The sequence below is a fragment of the Eriocheir sinensis genome, chromosome 21 (assembly GCF_024679095.1).
Source record: "Eriocheir sinensis breed Jianghai 21 chromosome 21, ASM2467909v1, whole genome shotgun sequence".
NCBI lineage: Eukaryota > Metazoa > Arthropoda > Malacostraca > Decapoda > Varunidae > Eriocheir > Eriocheir sinensis.
In genome coordinates, this window is record NC_066529.1 from 584264 (window position 1) to 602500 (window position 18237).

Genomic DNA, 18237 nt, shown 5'->3' on the forward strand with positions numbered 1-18237 from the left:
GAAGGAAGAAAGAGAGAGCGGAGAAGAAAGGGAGGGAAGAGGAGATAATAGGAAACAGAAGATAAGGAAGGAAGGAAGGGAGGAGAAAGGGGGAAGAATGAAAATTGGAAAAAGAAAATGAAGAGGGAAGGAAGGAAGGGAGGAGGAGAATGGAAGAGAAATGATAGGAAACAAGATAAGGAAGGAAGGAAGGAAGGGAGAGAGAGAGAGAGAGAAAGGAAGAGAAATGGGGAAGAGGGAAAATAGGAAACAGAAAATGAAGAGGGAAGGAAGGAAGGGAGGAGGAGAATGGAAGAGAAATGATAGGAAACAAGATGAGGAAGGAAGGAAGGAAGGGAGAGAGAGGAGGAGGAGAAAGAGGAAAGGAAAATAGAGAACAGCTGATGAGAAAAGAAAGAAGGAAGGGAGGAAGGGAGGGAGAGAGGGAGAGTAAAAGAGGGCGAGGCAATAATGTTATGCAAAGAGAATGCCAAAGATATTGATGAAGGAGGCAGATGAAAGAAGTAATCAGAGGGGCGTGTTTTTCCTCCATCCTCCTCCTCCTCCTCCTCTCTTTCTCCTCCTCCTCTTCTTCCTCTCCCTTTCTTCTTCCTCCTCCTCTTCCTCTTGATATTCTTCTTGGTATTAATCTTGTTCTTCTTGTTGTTTCTCTCCTACTTCTTTTTCCTATCATGCATCCTCCTCTCTCCTCCTCCTCCTCCTTCTCTTTCTCTTCTCCCTCCTTCTGATCTTCTTTTTCTTCTTCTTTTTTTTTTTTTCTTCTTCTTCTTCTTTTATTCTTTCATATATTCATTTTTCGTTTCTGATTTAATTGTACTTTAGTTTCCTCTTCCTCCTCCTCCTCCTCCTCCTCCTCCTCCTCCTCCTTTATTTTTATCTCTTGTTATTAATTTATTCATATTTGAGTTTCTCACACTTTTACACTCTCTCTCTCTCATTAATCCCTCTTTTCCTTTCTCATCTTCACCTTTCCCCACTTTCTTACTTTCTTTCTTTCTTTCTTTCTTTTTACCGCTTTCTCTCTTTTCCTACCCTTTCTTTCTTATTTTTCTGTACCTCTCTTTCTTTCTTTCTTTCTTTATACATTTATTCTTTTCTTTTCATTTGTCAAACTCTCAATCTATCTATCTATCTATCTATCTATTTATCTGTCTTTCTCTCTTCTCTATATCTTTCAATCTTTATTTCTTTTTTTTTCTTTTCATTCTTTCTTTTTTTCCTTTTCCTTCCTTCCTTCTTTCTTTCTTTATTCATTCCTATTTTTCTTTTTTTGCCTTTCTCTGTTCATCCCTTCCGCCTCACCTCCCTACCGACCTTACCTGCCCTACCTACCTACCTACCTACCTTTCTACCTACCTATATACCTGCCTACCTTCCTACCCTTCCTACCTACCTACCTATATATACCTGCCTACCTTTCCACCTCTGCCGGGGCTTAATTAAAACCTGAAGCCCTTGTGCACCTGTATGGAGAGAGAGAGAGAGAGAGAGAGAGAGAGAGAGAGAGAGAGAGAGAGAGAGAGAGAGAGAGGGAGGATGCATGATAGACTGAGGGAGGGTAGGGAAGAGATGGATTGGAGGAAGACCGAAAGGGGACAGGAGAGAGGGAGGAAGGGAGGGAGGGAGGGAGGAAGGGAGAGAATGATGAATGGAAGAGAGAGAGGGAGAATCGGAAATGAAGGATTGGAGGAATGAGATGGAAGGAAGGGAGACAGAGAGAAAGAAGGAGGAATAGGGATAGAAGGGAGGAAAGGGAGGGAACGAGGAAGAAGGAAAGGGAAGAAAGGAAGAGGAGGAGGAAGGAAAGGAGAGGGGAGGAAAGGAGGAAGAGAGAGGAAGAGAGAGAGAGAGAGAGAGAGAGAGATAGAGAGAGAGAGAGAGAGAGAGAGAGAGAGAGAGAGAGAGAGAGAGAGAGAGAGAGAGAGAGAGAGAGAGAGAGAGAGAGAGAGAGAGACGAAGGATAGACACTAAATATAAGAAATAAAGGAAAATAAGAATAAAAATAAGGAAACAAGAGAATAAGTGAACAAGAATAATAATAAGAAAATAAAATAAAAGAAAAAAAATAAAGATGAAAGATAGATGGGTCATTCCTCTTCATCATCTCCTCCTCCTCCTCCTCCTCCTCCTCCTCCTCCTCCTCTTCCTCCTATAAATCAATACTCTTTATTACGTGTCAAAGTTATTGTGAAGAAAACGGCGAAGTTATCGTTTGAGAATTTCGCGTCCCGTTTTCTATCCTTCCTCCCCTTCTTTTTACACTTCCTCCCCTCGAGAACACGCCGCAAGCCTCTTAGGGAGCGAAGGAGGGGGGGAGGAGGAGGAGGAGGAGGAGGAGGAGAGGATGAAGAAGGAAGGGAAGACTGAGATTGAGCAGGATACAGGAAGGATATCAAAGCAAGAAGGAAAGGGAGATTAGGATGGAGAAAAACGATAGGAGGGGGTGGGGAGGAGGAGGAGGAGGAAGAGGGGATGAAGAAGGAATGGGATTGAGAAGAAAATGAAGATGGAGAGGGAGAAGTGGATGAAGAAGGAAAAGGAAGGATGGGACGGAGAAAGAAAGGATGATGAAGGGTGGGGAGGAGGGAGAGATAGTGAAGGAAGAAGGGAAAGATATAATGGAGAAGAAAGGAAGGAAGGAGATGAAGAAGGAAGGGAGGGATAGAACTAGACGACGATGATGATGATGATGATGATGATGATGATGATGATTTTCTTTTCGTGTTTAGGAGAGACGAAAAAAAAGTCAGGTATACATGACGGCAGTGGTGATTGAAGTAGTAGTAGTAGTAGTAGTAGTAGTAGTAGCAGAAGTAATAGTAATAGTAATAGTTATTGTTATTGCCATTCCTCGTAACATTATTGGATCCAGTTCCTATATCGACACACACACACACACACACACACACACACACACACACACACACACACAAGAGCGGCATCTCATTTCCTGTTTTCTCTCACACTCGCTATGGAAGGAGGGAGGGAGGGAGGCAGGTAAGGAGGGAGGGAGGAAGGGAGGTATCTTAACGCTCGGTGTTCCGACGAGGGGGAGATAACACGGAAAGAGGAGGAGGAGGAGGAGGAGGAGGAGGAAGAAGAGGAGGAGGAGGAGGAGGAGGTGGAAGAGGGTAGAGATAATAGGGAAGAGTTCTAACAGCTGATTTCTCCTCCATTCTCTCTCTCTCTCTCTCTCTCTCTCTCTCTCTCTCTCTCTCTCTCTCTCTCTCTCTCTCTCTCTCTCTCTCTCTCTCCTCGGCTTTTAGAGAAATCAAGGGTGTAATTTTTTTTGTCTGTTTCATTATCTTGTTTCGTCCCTCCCCCCCCCCCCCCCCGTGTGTGTGTGTGTGTGTGTGTGTGTGTGTGTGTGTGTGTGTGTGTGTGTACGTACCCAGTGTTCACGGGCATCAATACTACTACTAACAAGAACAATGGAGGCAGGAACAATAAACCCCCAAAGCAATACAACAATAATAATAATAATAATAATAATAATAATAATAATAATAATCCCATATTTTCCTTAGTTTCGTTTTCTCTTACTTTCTTTATAACCTTACACGCCTTTCGCAATTTATTTTCTTCTCATTTTTCTTATAGTTTTACCTAAGCTTACCCAACCTCTATTCCTTACCTACCTCTTAAATTTCACCTTGATTTCTTCTGTTTTACCTTTTTCCTTAGTATTTTCTTGTCGACTTTTTCTATAGTCATACCTATATCTCACTAACCTATGAACACCTTCTTATTTTCATCTTGCTTTATTCACACCCTTACTATAAGCACACTTCATTTCTCCTCTCCTACCTCACAATAATACGTTTTTCTTGTCTTGCCTGCCTTCCCTTATGACCTTACCTGTGCCTGGTCTTACCTAACCATATCTGTTAATTTCACTTTCCTTACCTTTCCTTCCCTGCCCTTAATCAATTACTCTTACCTAATCATTCTCTGTGTTCCTTTCCCTTCCCTTCACCCATACTTGCCTTAATCAAATAGTACTCCTACCTAACCATTTATCTTTTATTTTCCCTCTCCTTATCTTCACACACACCTGCCCTTAATGAACTGTTCCTACCTAACCATATCTCTGTTACTTTATCTTATCTTAGAATCTTACCTCCTGACACACCTTTTCTTAATCAATACTATAATCTTACCTGTTTCTTGTTCTAGGGGACGCCTATTCTGTTTCTTCTGCTTCACCGTGCACTCACTCTGAAGAAGGAGACGAGTGTGAGAGCAGGTGAGAGCGATTGGAGTGAATGGCGAGTGAGGGCGGAGTTTGAAGAGGGGGGGAGAGGGGGAGGGGAGTCGGAGTTCGAGATAAGGAATGGAAAGGGAGGGAACGGAGGGAGGGGATGCTGATAAAGAGGGGGATGGCGGGAGGGGGAATATAGAGGAGGTAGTGGAAGGGAGGTTGAAGTTAGAAGAGGGAGGGAGAGGGGAGTAGGAGGTGCAAGTTAAGGAATGGGAGGGGGAAGGTGATGAAGATGGGGGTGAAGGAAGGGAGATTACGTAGGAGTGAAGGGGAGGTTGATAAAGAGGGGTCTAGTAGGGGAAGCAAGTGGGATGAGGAAGAAGGGAGGGGATGAAGGGAGAGAGGGGAGGGGAGGTGCTGGAGGGGAAGGAAGAGGAAGTAAATAAAGAGGAAGGAAGTAAGGAAAGTGGAGAGGAGAAAGGAAGGAGGAAGGGAACAAGTGGAGAGGGAGTGACAAGGTTGGGGGTGATGATGGTGTTACTGGTGGTGGTGGTGTTACTGGTGTTGTTGTTACTTTTATTTATGTTACTGGTGTTGTTACTGGTGTTGTTACTGATGGTGGGGGCGATGGTGGTGGTGTCTCTGGTGATGGTGTTGTTCCTGGTTGTAATATTACTGGTGGTGGTGGTAGTGGAGGTGTCATTGGTGGTGGTGGTGTTACTGGTGGTGGTGGAGGATAGAGGTGGGTTTACTGGTGGTGTTACTGGTGGTGGTGGTGTTACTGGTGGTGGTGGAGGGTAGATGTGGGTTTACTGGTGGTGTTACTGGTGGTGGCGGTGGTGGTGGTGTCGGCAACAGCCCTCCCCCCCCCCCCCCTTATCGCTCGGTTATTCCCGTCTTATCTTCCTTCCTCTGGCGGCGGGACCTTATCAGCCCGACTCTGGACATTGCTTCCCGCTTTTTCCTCCTCCTCCTCCTCCTCCTCCTCTTGTTTAAGCTTTCATTTGATTATCCTTCAGTCCCCCACCTCCTCCTCCTCCTCCTCCTCCTCTTTCTCCTCCTCTCATCTTTTTTCTCATTCATCTTCTTTCTCTTCCTTCTCCTCTTTCTCAATTTTCTTCCTCCGTCTCCTCCTTCTATTTTATTATTTTCCGTAGTCTTCCCTCTTCCACGTACCTTCCTCCTCCTCCTCCTCCTCCTCCTCCTCCTCCTCCTCTTCTTCTTTTAGCCTACCAGCAATTCTCCTACACCTCCTCCTCCTCCTCCTCCTCCTCCTCCTCCTCCTCCTCCTCCTCCTCCTCCTCCTCCTCCTCATTCATCTCCTTCCTAATTCTCCTCCTCCTTTCTTCTTCCTCCTCCACTTCCTCTTCTTTCTTCTCCTCATGATCACCTGTCTGTCTTCATATCCTTCCTTTTTCAATCTCTTTTCCTCCTCCTCCTCCTCCTCCTCCTCCTCCTCCTCCTCCTCCTCCTCCTCCTCCTCCTCCTCCTACTGCTCCCGCTTTTCCATTTTTTCATTCACATCTTTTTTTTATAATAATTTTCACTTCTCTCCTCTTCCTCCTCTTTCCGACCTTCCTCCTCTTCACTCCTCCTGCTCCTCCTCCTCCTCCTCCTCCTCCTCCTCCTCCTCTTGTATGACCAAGGGAATGGAGGGTTAATGGGAGGCGTCATGAGAGAAGGATCAAATGAGGAGGAGGAGGAGGAGGAGGAGGAGGAGGAGGAGAGGCACTGAATTGGCTCTCTCTCTAATATGGAAATGTAACCAGGTGGGTCTCTCTCTCTCTCTCTCTCTCTCTCTCTCTCTCTCTCTCTCTCTCTCATATCCTTGTTTTCTTTCTTTTATTCTTTCTTTTTCTCCTTTTTTTTTCTTTTTCTTTCTTTTCTTTGTTTTCTACTTTTTCTTTCCATAAATTTATACATTCATTCATCTATTATTTCTTCCTTCCTTCCTTCCTTCCTTCTTTCCTTCCTTCATACATTTTTGCCTTCTCCACCTTGCTTTCTTATCTCCATTCCTTCCTTTCCTTTCCTTCCTTCCTTCCTATTCTCTTTCATTCCCTCTTCCTCCCTCCTCCTTCTCGTCTTCCTCTTCCTCTTCTTTCCTTCTTTTCCTTTCATCCTCTCCTTCATTTCTCTTTCCTCCCTCCTCTTCTTTTCTCTTGTTCTCATCTCCTTCTTCCTCCTCCTCCTCCTCCTCCTCCTCTTCACCTTCTTTCCTGCCTTCCCTTCCACCCTCTCCTTCCTTCCTTCCTTCCTTCCTTCCCCTCATCTTCTTTATGTCTTATTTTTTTCTTCCTCCTCTCCTTCCTCCTCTCATTTATCGTCCGTCCCCTTCTCTTCTCCCCTTCCTTTGCCTTTCCTTCATTTGTTTTCTTGCTAGTTTGTTTTGTTTTGTTTTGAGTTGTTTTTCTGATTCCTTTTTGTCTTTCTTTTCTTGTTATTTTTTTTGTTGGTTATTTTTTTATGACTTGATTTTTCTCTTTCTTTTTTAATCTTTCTTTTTTCTTTCACTTTTTTCTTTCTGTCTGTCATTCCTTCTTTCTTTTTCTTTCTTTCTTTCTTTCTTTCTTTCTTTTTTCTTCCTCACCTCCTTCTCCTCCACCTCCTCATCCCCCTACTCCTCCTCCTCCTCCTCCTCCTCCTTCATCCCTTTCCTTCTTATTATCGCCCATTTCATCATCATCATTCTGTTACTATGAAGACATCTCCCATTCTTCTCTCTCCTTTTCTCCTCCTCCTCCTCCTCCTCCTCCTCCTCCTTCATGTCATTTCATATTCTTCAACATATTCTTCTCTCTCTCTCTCTCTCTCTCTCTCTCTCTCTCTCTCTCTCTCTCTCTCTCTCTCTGTACGCATTCTTTTTCCTTCTTCCTTTTCTTACAAATCCGTTCTTCCTCCTTCATGCCTCCTCCTCTTCCTCTTCTTCCTCCTCCTCCTCCTCATCCTTCTCTTCCTCCTCCACGACCATCATCACCACCACCACCACCATCTCCTTCTCCTCCTCCTCCTCCTCCTCCTCTTCCTCCACCCCCCTCCACCACCACCACCACCACTATCTCCTCCTCCTCCTCCTCCTCCTCCTTCAGGTAATATTAAGGCGCTAGGGAAGCTCATCAGCATAAGCAAATAGCCGGAGGTCAGAAGGGGGAAGGAAGGGAAGGGAAGGAAAGAGAAGGGAATGGAGGGGAAGGGAAGGGAAGGCTGGGTTATATATGGAGACGAAGTGGATGGTTATTATTATTAGTAGGAGTGAAGGGATGATGGGATGATGATGGGGGAGATGGGTACGAAGGGAGGAAGAGGGGAACGAGAGATGATGGGGAGAAGAGGAAAGGTGGATGTGTAGTAAGGAAGAGAAGAAGGGAAGGCAAATTGGAGAGAAAGAAAGATAGAAGAAAGAGAGAGAAGATGAGGTGCAAGAGATGATAATGAGATGAAGATGGTGAAGATAATGATGATGATGATGATGATTTATGTATCTACCAGTATTTCTATTTACCTGTCTATCTATCTATCTTGCACTATCTATATCATGCTATCTATCACAGTCTATTTGTTTATCTGTCTATCTATCTATCTATCTGTCTATCTCTTGCTTATTCCTTTCTTTCCCTTCCCTTCATACTCCCATCCTTTACTTCTTCGTCACTTTTGCTCTTGAATAGATGGAATAGGGTGGATGGGGTGATGGGGAGAAGGGTGATGGGAAGGGATGGATGGATGGGGGAAGAGGAGAACAGTGTCGGATGTTAATTAGGAAAGAGACAAGATGATGGGAGCTGAGATTTGTCATGTCTGTCTGTCTGTATGTCTGTCTGTATGTATGTATATATGTATGTCTCTCTCTCTCTCTCTCTCTCTCTCTCTCTCTCTCTCTCTCTTCTTTCCTCCATAATCCTCTTTTTACCTCCCGTCTGTCTCTCCTTTCTTCGCTCGTCTCGGATTCTCTCTCTCCTCCTCCTCCTCCCCTCCTCCTCCTCCTCCTCCTCTTCTTGGTCCTGCTCCTCCTCCTCCTCCTCTTCTTGGTCCTGTTCCTGCTCCTCCTCCTTCTCCTCTACCTAAGAAACAAACAACAAACAAAACAACACAATTCAAGCAAAGCGATGCATCGGCAGCATCCGGAGTTATTTCTCGAATGGTTGTGTTTCGCCACTGGAACAGAGAACAGCTGGTTAGAGTGGTTAGCATCAACTCCTTCATCAACTCCATCGCCACTTTTGCAACAACAGCAGGCTGTTGCAACTTCCCAAGAGTAGGTACACAAGTGCTTTAATCCTTCCAAGCCTCTCCCTCTGCAGGCAAACATTGAATTGAATCACTTGAGGCCGCAACCTAGTAATGAGCCAACAGGCTTTCTGCTGCCTGCTAGTCCATGTTTCCATGTTTCCTCTTATATTCTGCCTACCCATCTAATCCGTTCGTCCTCCTCCTCCTCCTCCTCCTCTTTCTCTTTTTTCCTCTTTTTCTCCATATTCATTTTTTCTCCCTCTCCTTCCTGTCAGTCTTCTATACTCTCTCTCTCTCTCTCTCTCTCTCTCTCTGTTACAAAACTCTTATTCCTTGTATCTTTATGTCCTTTTTTTCCTTTTGTTATCTTTCTTTCTCTTCTGATATCTCGGGGAAGAAAGAAAGGAAAGAAGAAAGGAAGGAATGAAGGAAGGAAGAAAGAGGTCACGTTCATTAGCATATTATCGAAACTCATTTCAATTCCTACGAGATCACTTTATGGTTGAAGGTAATCCATTATTATCACTATTATTACTCCCATTATCATCATCATCATCATCATCATCATCATCATCATCCTCCTTCCCTTCCTTTCTTTCCTCTCTTTCCATCACTTCACACATTTAATTAACAGAGGAAGAAATGCGAAAAAGAAGAGGCGAAGAAGATGGGATGAGTCTAAGAGGAAGAGGAAAGTGAGAGGGAGAATGGGTTAGTTAGTGAGGGCAGAGAAGGGTAGCGTGAGAGTGGGTGGGAGGGGTGAAAGAGGAGGGGAACGGAAGGGGTGGATGTTACGGGGGTGGAAGGAGGGTGGATGAGGCGTACGAATAATGATAAGGGAGGACATGGTGCACTGAGTAGTATAAAGTAGAAGTAGCAGTAGTAGTAATAGCAGTAGTAGTAGTAGTGTTGATGGTTGCGGTGGTGGTAGTAGTGATTGTAGTAGTAGTAGTAGCAGTAGTAGTAGTAGTAGTAGTAGTAGTAGTAGTAGTAATAGCAGTAGTAGTAGTAGTGTTGATGGTTGTGGTGGTGGTAGTAGTGATTGTAGTAGTTGTAGTTGTAGTAGTAGAAGTAGTATACTATTAGTGGTGGTTGTTGTATGTTTGTGTCCCCAGGGTGCATGATAAGGGTAAGCAAACACACTTGAAAAAGTAGGTTCTTGTACTCTGTGTAAGAGGAGGTTGGTTACAAGCGCACGAAGCGGACAGCAAGAGACGACGTGAGGCAATGACGTTGGAGGCGGGGGGTTACGATGGTGTTCAGCGGGTAGTGGTTCAGGATGCGGGCCGCAGCCTGTGTGTGGCCAGTGACGATGTCGAAGTGCTGGAGGTCGATCAAAAAAAAATCTGCATTTCGCCATGGCCCACACCACTTCCAGCAACTCATGTTCAGTGGTGGCGTAACGTGTCTCGGCGTCTGTCAGGAAACGCGATCCACACTGGACGAGCCTGAAGCCCAGGGCGCGGATTCATCAAACCGCTTACGAGACCCTGTTGTTGGTAAGTCTTTTAGTAACTCCATCATCTAGGAACGCGCTTGATCTTAAGGTGCCTCCAATGCCAATTAAAGAAGTGTCGACCAGGCAGTACTTCATTCATTGTCATCGGGGCAGCCTAAACTCAAGGATCATTCGTGGAGGACAGATTTACTAAACGACTTACCAACGACCGGCCTTGTAGTGGCTTGATGAATCCGGCCCCAGGACCTGCCTCCACCATGGTCCTGCAGGAGGGCGTAACCCGCACCGTATAGGCGAGAGACGTCCGTCTGCAGAACGGCGGGCAGTGCTGGGTCGGACGTGGCGAGGACTGGTGGAAGAGCTGAGGCCTCCGTCACCGTCTTGAAGGTCTCGTCATGATCCGGGGGCTGTGCAAAGGTCTTCCTATGGCTCATCAGGGGACTGAGAGGCATGGCGGCGGCTGAGGTGTTTGGAGAAAATTTTGCCAGCTGGATCACCAGGCCCATGACCGGTGAGGGCGGCAGGTGTCGAGAATTCATCTACACCCCGTACCTCCTCTGGATCCGCGGCGATCCGCGTTGTAATAGTGGAGCTCTTTGGGCGGTGCTTACGATATTTGGTCATCTCGAGACTGCGGAGGTGCTTTAGGCCTAACACCGTCACACCGTAACATCCGCGCCGGTGCCGGGTATTATCTCGATGCTGCCCGACACACCCTCGGAGGGGACGGAGACGTGAATGGTAAGGGAGGGTGTGGCATAGGGGCGTTCAGTCGTGCCCACCCGCCTGACGTTCCCCTCCTGCGGCGAGTCAGATGGGGCCGGGTGTGTGCGAACCACGCCAGTATTCACTTTTTTCTCTTGTTCTTGGGCTTGTTTTTTCTGCAGACGTTATCGTAGTGTCCAAAGCGGCTGCACACGGTGCACTGGGCAAATCTTGCAGGGCACTTGACCGTGTGTGACCGATGACCCTTGCCGCCACACCCGCTGCAAGCTGACCCGGCGGCCGGGCACGCCCTGGCGCCGTGTGGCCAACCGCAGCTGCCGCAGGTGCCGCTCACCACGTCGGGCGGGTCCGGTACAGCTGTGGCAATTGCTTCAAACATCCGGCACTCCGCCAGCGTGTCCTGGAGGGGGCGGGAGGAGTCCATGTTGAGGAGGTGTTCGAGTAACTCTTTGTCCCTCACGCCGATTATAACGCCGTGTTTCAGCCATTGCTCTTCGCACCGTTGGTGATGGGCGGCACACAAGTCGACCTCCTCTCCCAGCCCCTTTAGGCGCATAAAGAACATGCCAAACGACTCACCCTCAGCCTGCTTGCAGTTGGAGAAGGCATGGCGGCGCTGAACCTCGTGGGTGCGCTCTCTGAAGTACTGCTGCAGCAAGTCCAGCACCTCCACGGCCGTCTTCGTAGTGTCGGGGCGCACATGCAGGGTGTACTCCAACTCGTCGAGTGTCTTCGTGGGCAGGGCCAACCGCAGCAAGCTGAGCTGCCTCTCCCGGGACCAGTCGGCCAGGTAATTTATCGTTGCGAAGTCCGTCCAACGCAGCCTCCACATCCGGAATTCCTGAAATGAAGCATTCAGGGGGAGAAGTGGAGGGGAAGGGCAGGGAGATGGCAGAAAAACCCGAGCTGCGGGAGGCTCCGATTCTCCCCGCTGTAGTGACTGCGGCTCGGGTGGAGGGGTGCTTTTGTGAGAATTGGTGCCGAGGTGACTCCGTGCGAACGTCGCCGATAATGTCTCGAAGCGCTGGACTTCCTCCTTCCGTCGTTGATCTTCCTCCTCCCGTCGTCGAGTTGCTTCTTCCCGCCTCTTGGTATCTCTCTCCGCCACCTGCCTCATCCAGACCGCGTGGTCCATGGCTGGGGACCCGGCGGTTGGGGATAAAGAAATAGGCGGCCGCGGTGTGCCCGACGCCACAGAGTCTTGGGGCGGCGGGTGATGGGGTGGAGAGGGGAAGGCGGGCGGCGGCGGAGCCTGCGCCTCCTTCTTAGGCTGTAGGGGTGGCGGAGGGGAGTCCTGGGGCGAGAGGTTCTGGCTCTACCATCGTGATAGCGTACATTTATTGGGGCTTGCGTGGGAGGTCATGACCGACCCTTATATGCAGTCCAGCACGCGATAAACACAGCCTGGGCTGTCACCGACACGTTCACAGGGAAATGCTGCTGTTCACACACCGGATCGCGAAGACGAAGCTGCGACGAACAAAGGGTGAACGCGGCAGCACCCAAGCCTCAATCTGGGCCAGCGTCCCTTCAGCCGGTCACCGTCTCACTTACTTTCCGTCCTGCAGAGTCATTATCACTGCGCCGTGAATGTTAGTGTCCTCGGGGTGTACCAGGACAGATAAGCACACTGGATAAAGTAGGTTCATGTACTCTTTGTGGCAGGAGGCACAATAAGCGAACGAAGCGGACAGCGAGAGACGGCACGAACGATACCGAAGCGCAAGGGGCACTGCTAGGGGCCGCGCCGCCGCCAAGGGGCGGGGCGGCGTTTTTCCTTGACCCTTGACCGTGCCAGCGTGGGTGCCGCGCCTCGGTGCCTTGCGGTCAGGGGGTTGCCAGCTACCCACCCTAGTAGTAGCAGCAGCAGCGGCCGTTGATGAGGTTATATCTTATCCTTGTTTTCATTATCTTTCTTGATGTTATCGACTTAAGAAGGATAATGAGGATTAGGAAGGGATGAAGACGATGAGGGAGAGAGGGAGAAGAGATGAGATGAAAGGAGAGGAGAGAAAGGAAAGAAACCAAGGCAAAGGGGATGAGAGGAGTGGAGTGGAGAGAGAGAAAACGAAAGGAAAGGAAAAGAGAGGAGAGAGGAAACGATAGGAAAGAACGGGGAAATCTAGAGACAAAAGTAGAGGAAGGGAGGAAAGGGAAGGGAAGGAAAGACCGGGGCCGGAGGAAGAGAGTGAAAAGAAAGGAAAAAATAAAAAGGGACTCAGACTAACTCAGAAAATGGGGAAAAGAAAGAAAGGAAAGTAAAAGGCGAACGAGATGAAATGGAGACACTGAAAATAAAGATGAGAAGCAGAATGCGAGGAGAGAGAGAGAGAGAGAGAGAGAGAGAGAGAGAGAGAGAGAGAGAGAGAGAGAGAGAGAGAGAGAGAGAGAGAGAGAGAGAGAGAGAGAGAGAGAGAGAGAGAGAGAGAGAGAGATATGTAGTGACGACATTATAGTTGGGATTGTTGGAGAAAGAAAAATCAGGAGGAGGAGGAGGAAGAGGAGGAGGGAGAGGAGGAGGAGGAGGAGGAGGAGGAGAAAGAGGAGGAGGAGGAGGAGGAGGAGGAGGAGGAAAGGAAGTAGAGTAATAGTAGTCACATACACACACACACACACACACACACACACACACACACACACACACACACACATACACCATCAATGTAAAGTATGTTAAGTTGCCATTCATTCATTTCCATCACTTAAGCACGTCAAGGCCATCATGTTTTTCTCTCTCTCTCTCTCTCTCTCTCTCTCTCTCTCTCTCTCTCTCTCGCTCTCTCTCTCTCTCCTCCTCTCTCTCTCCCTCCTGTTTTTTCTCTTCTCTCCTCTTCTTTCCCTCTCCTCCTCCTCCATGTTTCCTCTCTCCATGTTGTTCTTATTCTCTTCTCCTCTCCTGTTTCTTTCTTCTGTGTTTCTCCTCCTCCTCCTACTTCCTTTCCTATCTTCTTCCTCCTTTCCTCCCTTTCTTCTCCCTTTCTTTCATTTCTTCGTGTCCCTTCATCCGTAATCAGCTCCTCCTCCTCCTCCTCCTCCTCCATTCCCCATTTCCTTACCTCCCCTTTTTCCCTCTCATCACTCTCCTTTTATCCCCTTAGACATCACCTCCTCTCCTTCCTCTTCTCCTTCCTTGCATGCTTCTTCTCTCCTATCGTCACCCTCCTCCTCCTCCTTGTCCTCCTCCTCCATCGTCGGGGCCAGAGCGGAGAGTTATGGCCCCGAGCTGATGGCCACAAGGGGCGCTGGTGTGGCCACGATATGTCCCCGGTAATGTGTTGGCCAGTCAGGGGAGATGACCGACCACGCGGAGGGAGAGAGGGAGGGAGACGAAGGGAAGGGGAGGGGTAGAGGTGAAGGGAAGGGCAGAGTTCAGAAGTGGAAGGAAGGGAAGGAGGGGAGAGATGAGGGCATGGATGGGGAGTGGAGGGGAAGGGAAGGGAAGGGAAGGGGTGGAGGGGAAGGGAAGGGCAGAGTTCAGAAGTGGAAGGAAGGGAAGGAAGGGAGATAAGGGCATGGGAGCGGAGTGGAAGGGAAGGGAAGGGAAGGGCAGAGTTCAGAAGTGGAAGGAAGGGAAGGAGCGGAGTGGAGGGGAAGGGAAGGGAAGAGAAGGGAAGGGAAGGAGTGGGATTGAATGGAAGGGAGGGAAGGAAGTGGAGGGATGGAAGAAACTATGGAAGAATAAGTGGAAGAATGGAGAGAGGGGAAGAGAGTGGAGGAAAGAGGAGAGAAAGGTCGAGGGTGGAGATGTGATAGATGACGAAGGAGAGGGAGCTTAGGGTTCGTGTGTGTGTGTGTGTGTGTGTGTGTGTGTGTGTGTGTGTGTGTGTGTGTGCTCAAGGGACGCAAAGGCCAAGGAATGGGTGTGTGTGAGTGGGCCGATCAGTAGAGGAGGGAGGGAAGGAGGGAAGGAAGGAGGGAGGGAGAGAGGGAGGGAGGTTGAGATCAGAAGGGAAAGGAAGGAAGAGGATGAAAGGAGGAAATGAATAAGAGAGGGAGAGAAAGAGGGAGGAGAGGGAAGAAGGGATTAGGCAGAAGACTGAAGAGCAAGATGGAGGAAAAGAAAGGAGAGAAAAAGACAGAAGGAAAGAGGGAGAGAAGGGAGAAGAAGAGGAACAGAGGGATAGAAGAGGAAGGGAAAGAGGTGGCAGAGAGAGAGGAAGGGAAACAGGAAATGGGAAGGAATGAGGGAGGGATGAAGGGAAGGAGATGGAGGAGGAAGTAGAATGTGAAAGAAGGAAAGGAGAAAGGATGGAGGGGAAGGAAAAAGGATAACAAGAAGGAAGAAAGAGGACTTAGGGAGGAGGAGGAGGAGGAGGAAAAAAAGAGAGGAAAAAAAAGTAAGAGATGGGAGAGGGTAATAAAAGAGGGAAGAGGAGTAGGAAGGGAAGAGAGGAAGATCAAGAGGGTAGAGGAGGCAGAGGAAGAGGAAGGTTAGTGAGGACGAAACATGAAGAGGCGTGAATCAACTAGGGGGTATAGGAGGTCATTGAAGGGAGGAGGGAGGGAGGGACAGGAGAAAGAAAGGGAGGGGAGAAGGAAAGGATGGAGGGAAGGCAGGGGAGAGAGTTTGGGGAAGGAAGAAAAAAATGGTGCAGGGGGGGAAGAAAGGGAGGGAGGAAAGAGGAAAGGAAAGGATAGAGGGGAAGGAAGGGGAAAGGACAGGAGAAAAGGGAAGGGTATATCCGTGTTATCGTCTCATTGGTGATGCTGGTGGTGGTGCTGTTGCCACGCTGACCCCAGACTCCCGCTGTGCTGACCTAGCCATCACCCAACCCTTGAAGACAGCACGGGCAGCATAAGACAGCTCAGCGTTGTATATCACACTTACAAGCTCTTTCAATGCCTTTTTGTGTATGTATTGCATTTCGGGGTTTACATACCAACATTCATTTTGATAAGGCTTTCGTAGAGGTAGTTGTTTTTTCTTCCCTGGTTAGTTTTATAATGCTTTTTTGTAATGCTCTTTAGTGTGTATTAAGCTAAGACTCATATTCTCAAACACTTCGGGGTTTACATACCAAGATTTGATAAGGCTTTCGTAGAGGTGTTTTTTCTTCCCTGGGTAGTTTTAAAATGCTTTTTTGTAATGCTCTTTTGTGTGTATTAACGTTTCGGGGTTTACATACCAACATTTGTTAAGGCTTTCGTAGAGGTTGTTGGGACTTCCATGGGTAGTTTTATGAGCCTGGCGATATTTTGTCAAGTTGTAGGGATTTCCATGGGCAATTTTATGAGCCTGGCGATGATATTTTGTCAAGTTGTAGGGATTTCCATGGGTAGTTTTATGAGCCTGGCGATGATATTTTGACAAGTTGTAGGGATTTCCATGGGTGGTTTTATGAGCCTGGCGATGATATTTTGTCAAGTTGTAGGGATTTCCATGGGTAGTTTTATGAGCCTGGCGATGATATTTTGACAAGTTGTAGGGATTTCCATGGGCAATTTTATGAGCCTGGCGATGATATTTTGACAAGGTTTCCGCGCCATGACTGTCAAAAACGCCCATGAGAACCCGACTAATCTTCTTTGAGGCCTTTGGAAATATATGTTGTGAGAGAAAAGAAATAACATCACTACTCCACATCACTGTATACTTAACTCGACGCTTAGTGAAATCTATATTATGTTTATGAGTCAGTGTACTTAATAATATATCTCACCCAGGGACCAAACACTGCAATTATATGTTATTTCTTTGACGCTGTCGTTGGAAAGAAATTGTGGGCACTGAAAACTTAAAGAAGCAAGTGTCTTTTTTTTTTTTTAAGGGAATATTAGGGTAAAAAAGTGTCGAGAAGTTCCCTTGGTTAAGTTTCCTTTATAACCTGCGGGGATTTTTTTCAGCGAAGTCTAAGTTACGAAAAAAAAAAAGGAAAATTGAAAGAAAAAAAAAGTTAAGCTCTTCTCCCGCGAACGTATTTTTATTACACTGAACGACAAACACCGGATGAGTTTACTTGTTCAACACAGGTCCCAATAAACCCAAGTCAGAGAGAGAGAGAGAGAGAGAGAGAGAGAGAGAGAGAGAGAGAGAGAGAGAGAGAGAGAGAGAGAGTATAGAGCTACTTGTAAAGACTCTCTCTCTCTCTCTCTCTCTCTCTCTCTCTCTCTCTCCACACACCTTCGTTCCTCCTTCTTCCCTTCCCTGCCTTTTCTCCCTCCCCTTGCCTCCGTTATACTTTCCTCCACTCTCCCTTCCCTCCCTCCCTTCCTCACCTTTTATCATTTTATTCCTTCCGTCCCTCCAAAGTAAACATTTCCTTCCTTCATTGTGGAGGGAAAGGGAAGGATGGAGGAGGGAGAGAGACTTTTTCCTTTATCATATGTACGTCTCTCTCTCTCTCTCAAATAAAACCTCTCCATCCTCACTTATTTCTTCTTTCCTTCGTTTGCGGCGTAAGAGGAAGGGAGGGAGAGAGAGAAGGAGGGGGAGAGAAAGGGGAAGCGGGGAGCCGGAGATGGATGAAGAGATTGCCGCCCTGATGGATGACTCTGAGGGGTGAGAGGGGGAGGTGGAGGCTGAGGGTGGAAGGGGGTGGAGGAGTGGGAGTGGGGGGGTGACAGGCGGCAAGACAAGCGTACAGAGATAGAGGGATTGAGGAAGAAGGCGCCGGATGGAACGTTTGTGTCCATTTATTTCTTCTTTTCACAAGTTTCATATTTATTTATTTTCCAATTGTTCATTTTTTTCCTCCATTTCTTTTTCTCATCTATTTTTTCCGCTTTCTTTTTGTTAATTATTTTCTTTCGTTTCATTCTTTCACCTTTTTTTTAATTTTTTTTTCTTGGTCTTCTTAATCAACAGTAACAGTATCAACAACAACAACAACAACAACTACTACTACTACTACTATTACTACTACTACTATTACTGCTACTATTGCTACTACTACTACTACTACTACTACTACTATTGCTGCTACTACTACCACCACCACCACCACCACCTCTACTACAACTCCTATTACACCACCACCACCACCACCACCACCAACAACAACAACAACAACAATAGCCCTGGTAAACACCAATAACAGTAGGGGTTGGCGTTGTTCCCCCTTCGGCAGTAGATGTTTCCTGCTTCGGGAGGGGAGAGAAGAGGCCTCCTGAAGTTGTCCAATAAAGGGCCGCCCCTCCTACGTGTCTTGGGAGGGGAGGAGAAGAGGAGGGAGGAGGGGGAGGGTAAGGGAAGGAGATAGAGAGAGAGAGTGAGAGGCTGGTAGGTAAGGACAGGGAGTAGTAGGTGAAAGATGGGAGTAAGGGAAGGAGCAGGGAGAGAGGGTGTGAAAGGAAGGGGTAGAAGGAAGGTGTGAGAGTCTGGTAGGTAGGGGAGAGGATAGGGAGTAGTGGGTGAAGGGAGGTAGAGGTGGGTGAAAGGGAGGAAAATGAAGGAGGGTGAGAGTTTAGTATAGGAAGGGAGGGGAGGGAGGAAAGGAGGGAGGGAGGAAGGGAGGATCTATGAGGCTGGTTAGGGTACATGATGAAGGTGATAGGTTAGGAAGGAGTGGGGAAGGAAGGGGAATGAAAGGTATGGAGTATGTGAACAACGTATATAATATAGAGTGTAGGGGGAGTATGGAGGTAAAGGAGGAGAGGAGGGAGGCAGTGGGAGTGTGCGGTA

The 18237-nt window shown here is 47.7% G+C and overlaps 1 protein-coding gene across 7 annotated transcripts in view; it reads right to left on the minus strand.

The window, feature by feature from the left end:
* LOC127001475 (carbohydrate sulfotransferase 1-like) overlaps nt 1–18237 on the minus strand; it is a 57408-nt gene that overhangs the window by 18918 nt on the left and 20253 nt on the right. For 2 of the 7 annotated variants that reach the window (XM_050866022.1, XM_050866024.1), the window contains exon 3: nt 4161–4218. The exons of 1 other annotated variant lie outside the window; for it this stretch is intronic. The gene's annotated coding sequence lies outside the window, so the exon portion shown is untranslated. Of the gene's footprint in view, nt 1–4160; nt 4305–11195; nt 11342–12170; nt 12427–18237 lie in introns of those variants that run through there. 4 more of the 7 variants (XM_050866025.1, XM_050866027.1, XM_050866028.1 and 1 more) reach the window with 4 other exon arrangements.